Source organism: Erithacus rubecula (genome assembly GCF_903797595.1).
Source record: "Erithacus rubecula genome assembly, chromosome: 14".
Taxonomy (NCBI): domain Eukaryota; kingdom Metazoa; phylum Chordata; class Aves; order Passeriformes; family Muscicapidae; genus Erithacus; species Erithacus rubecula.
The window spans coordinates 13,421,666-13,426,250 of NC_136666.1; positions in this window are offsets into that span (position 1 = coordinate 13,421,666).

Sequence of the window (4,585 nt, forward strand, 5' to 3'; positions counted from 1 at the left end):
TGGCTGTTTGTGATGCTTTGTACACACCCTGGCAGGTGAGGAGCAGGTGCTGTTCTGCAGCTGGGGCAGTTGTGAGGGTCACTGCCTAACACAGGCTGCTCGTGGAAGCTTGAGAAACTGGGGCTGCAGCATCCTGCAAGGAGACTCCCAAGAGTTTCCTTCTGTCCTGGTGCCTGCAGCTTGTACTGAGGAAAATCCCATGTGCTGGTGTGGTTGTGAAAGCACAAATACACAGCAGAATCCATAACCAGTTCTGTCAAAAAAAAAAAAAAAATTGAGTATAAGTGACCAAAGTTGCTGTTTTATCAGTGTTATGGACAGGTTAGTGTAAAAGGAAAAGCTGCTCTGTGTGTGTGAGCACCTTCACTGTCTGGCAGCCTGGAGTGAAGGTGAGCATGCAGATTCCTCAGCCAAGAGCCTGGCTGGAGCATTTCCATGGGGAGATTTTGGGAGCATGACCAGGTAACTCCTGTGGGATATTTCAAAATGTGCAGGTCAGATCTCTGTTGCAGCAAGCCCTGGAACAGAGTGTATTTCTCTTCTAGTTCTTCCCATCACAGCTGTTCCAGAGGGAGCTAATTAACTGTACAAACTCCTACAACTTTTCCTGTGCCAGTGTTTTAGTTCCTCCAGATTCTTCCATCCCCTCTCCTCTGGCAGGTAGCACAGCTGCAGCTGGGCTAAAACAAGGATGTGTCCTGCAGTGTGGCCCAGGAAGGGCACTGGAGAGGGGACAGGGAGCGTGTCCCTGGGCACAGCCAGGGCTGCAGGAGGGGGTGACCAGCCACCCTCCCAGGGCAAGGAGCTGCTCAGGGGCTTTGGGCTTTTGTTGAGATTGGAGGAAAGCAGTGGGTGGAAGTGTGGAAGAACAGGAAACAAAATTCAGCTTAAAAACACATGTACAAACGAAGTATCTGTTTTGGGTTGTTTTTATTTGTTTTTTGTTTTAAGAACAGATGTGAAACTTACCAGTACTTAAGAAGCCTGTAAGGGTACAAAGGGAACATTTTGCACTAAGAGGAAGGGGAGAGTCAAGTGTTGAGCCTAAACCCAGCATGGTGCTTCATTACCTTTGTCTTCCACCTGTGTTGGTGCAAACCCTGCTCTCACTGTGGGGTGCAGCTGGGCAGCCAGCATTAGTAAGAAGAAGCAATTCCCTACGTGGAGACAAAAGTGTTTTGTAAGGACCCTGGAAAGTGAAATCACTGCTAGAAAGTGAAGGTACTCTGGGTGTGGGCAAAGTGCAGGAAGAGCAGCCTGCAGAAAGTGCAGGGAGTCACAGGTTGTTTCCATGGGATGGAAGATGATTCCTGCCTGGTAACCCTGCAGGAAAAAATAGGTCAGTTACATGTGGAGCTCCTTGGCTGTGACCTAGCAACAGCATTGTCTTTAAAAACAAAATATGGAAGAGGCTTAAATTATGAACCAGATAAAGGAACCACTGTTAGACACCAAGGTGCTTGCCAAGTACAATGGAACACCCTTATGTAACAAAAAAGCAAATAAGAAATGAGAACATTAACCATCTTTTAAAAGTAACCTTTCTTCTCCAAGTGGCCTTTGGTTAAAAGGCAGCATTTCAAAGTATATTTAACAAGAGCTTCAGCTAGAAGAGGTGATGTTTACAGCAAACCAGGACAGAACCTTTTACACATACTGTCATCACATGAGATCTAATAATTGCTGAACAGTTTGTTCTGGTCAAGGGTTCTCAGCCATGGTCAGTTAGCTCTCTCAGAGCTGTATTTAATTTTAATTAAATCAGAGTTGCTATATATAATCTTAGCTATTTTTATTATCCTTTGCCCATGCTGCTGGTAGGGGTGTGATGAGTAGCACAGCTTAGCTGGTCTCTGCTGTGAGCAGAGCTGCTCTGCTGGGGCCCTAGGCTGGATTTGGGGTTCTGTGAGCCAGCTGGGCACTGGGGCAGGCCCTGTATCTGCAGCAAAGGTTCACTGCCTGCAGCAAAATCTGTGCCTGGATGTACTTTGCTTTCCTATCACCTTTCTGCTGCCCTTTCTGTGCTGCAGGAGCTCTTAGAGCCATGCCTGCTGCTTCCTTCTAAAGCCTTGCCAAGTTCCCACTTTGGTCCAGCTGATTGCCTGGAGGCACTGATTTATGAACAGGTTTTTAATGCCTTTTTTACAGGCATCTACCAGAGAGGACTTTTTGCATATGGAGCTAATGTTGCTATTTTTTTTTCTCCTTCTAACCTCTGTGATAGTCAGGGATGTAGGAGTTTTTCCACATGTGGACTTCCATCCCCTCCTCTACACATGTGTATACTGCAAACCCCAGAAACCTGTAGGCAGGGTCCCAAGGAATTCAGTGGCACACTGTGGTGCAATTGTTGCTGGATATCAAGAGGAAAACCATCCTTGAGCTAAATCTGCTCCCACAACTCTTCTTTATTTATACTCATGTTGCTTTCCTGCTGCTGAGATCTGGAAGTGCTTGTCAAGCCTTCAGCTGGGTTTCACAGGAACCTGTCTTTGTTCCTTCAAAGATGCAGCCCTGAGCAACAGCAGCCCTGAACCAATTTGTTCCTTATTCCTTGAATTATTTCAGTTCTTGCAAAATCCTGTAAATTCTTGTTTGCTGTCCTGCCACAGTTTGCGTCAGACTGGAGCTGAACAACCTGGGAAGTAAAGCCAGGGGGTGTTTAGTAACAAGCAAATAATCCAGCTTGCTGCTGGCCCTCAGGCTCCCATTCCAGAGTCTATATTTAAATGGTTATCTGCTTATGCTGAGTGCTGTTGGAGAACTCCTTAAAAGACTGACTGCTGAAAAGTTCAGGGGGTGTTTTTGGCGGGGAAGCAGCATGGCTGGGGGTGATTTGTGTGCCCCAGGCCATGTGCAGAGGGAGCTGAGCCCAGCAGCCCCTGGGGATGTGGTGATGGCCAGCTATGGCCACGCTCTGCAAATAGCCTGGGCAGTAGCTGGCAGCAGCCACAAGTGTCATTTGCTTTCCTCAGGAATCTGCTGCATCCTGACTGCCAAGCAGCCCTTCTATAGAGAACTCTGATAATAAAATACCTTTTGTAATCTCTGTGCTGGGCTACTGCAGCCAAAATTACTTTTAACCTTTATGTCACCCAGCCTGGATTGCTACGTGTGGTATGAAATACCAATGTGTGTTTGGCAGCTGGGGGTGGGACAGAGAACTTGTGACTTGTTCAGAATCAGAGCCAGCAATTCCATTGCCCTTCATGTCCCAGCTTTGGCTCCCTTGTTCCCAGAACTAAGGTGGGAAACAGTTCCTGCAGCATGAGCATGGCTGTAGGGAAAGGAGAAGGGAAGGGCTTTTCCATCTGTCCCTGGGGACTTGGGTTGATCTATGTTTACATCCTACCTGTGCTTCTAAATCAGAGTCATTACTGAATTGATAGCTGATGGTTTGATGGGTTTTCTTCAGAGGGCTGGTTTATTTTGTCCTAATTAGGTATCATTCTGCATTACTTGTGTCTTAGCTTACACTTTTCATTTTTCCAGATTTCTTGTAACTTTTGGTTTTGGCTTATTATATTCTTCTAGTAACCATTCGTGGTTGAATATAGTCCAAGGCAAGGGGGTGATCCCTTGCCTGCTTGGTTAAAGATCACTGGCCACTCTCAGACTATATGTGAGGCCTAATAAAATACAGACTTTTTTTAATATCTGAATTTTGCCATCTTCCTCAAGCCATGTCCCAGGGCTCTGGTGCTGTGTAGTGTGGAAGCTGCATTCCCACACTAATCCCACTGTGGCTGGTGCAAGGTGAGTATAAACCTCATCATTGTTCTGTGTCACCATCTCCAGAGCATCTGCCCAAAAAGCAAGTGTAGCCAGGATTTCTGCTTTAGAAGAATCTTGATCTTCCCATTTGCAGCTCAGGCTTCAGCAGTGGATGCTCCAAAGCCAGACTCAGGCAGTGGAAGGACATTTTCTCATTCTTGTTCTTGGCAGTGCCATTCAGACTGGATTAGAGTTTAAATCTTCAGTGCTAGAGGCTATAGAGAAACAATGTTTCCATTTAATTCTGTCATGAATTTTATCATTTAGAAGGATTTGAAGCATAGGCCTGAATAACTGAATGACAGATTTATTGTGATTTCTGTGTTTGTTTGGGTATTGATTTAGACAGTACAGCTCTTGAAATAGCTGGGTAACTAGCAGAAACATTCTTAAAGCCTATGATTAAGAAAGCAGATGGGTTTGGGTTTTGTTTTGTGTCATATTTATCTCAGACATTTTCTGCTATTGTTAGAGTCTTAGCAGATTTGATGTTGACACATATTGAAAGATTAAATTACTTCTAGATACTAAATTATTTTTTGACCCTTACGTATGATGTTTCACTGATTTTCCATGATTCTTTATTTCCTTTTTACTTGCTTTTATACAGAGAGACCATCAGGTGTTTGAGTCTCTCAGTTTTACATCATGTGAAGCAGCAAGGTGCCAGTCTGTTGGGGTGTGGAGTGGGCAGGAATGTCCTTTGGGATTGCTGGCATTTGTGTCTGGATTTCCATTGGCCTTGCATCACACAGAGTACAGCCTCCACTTCCAGCAAAGCAAGGTAAAAAACCTGAGACTGGCTTAGGGA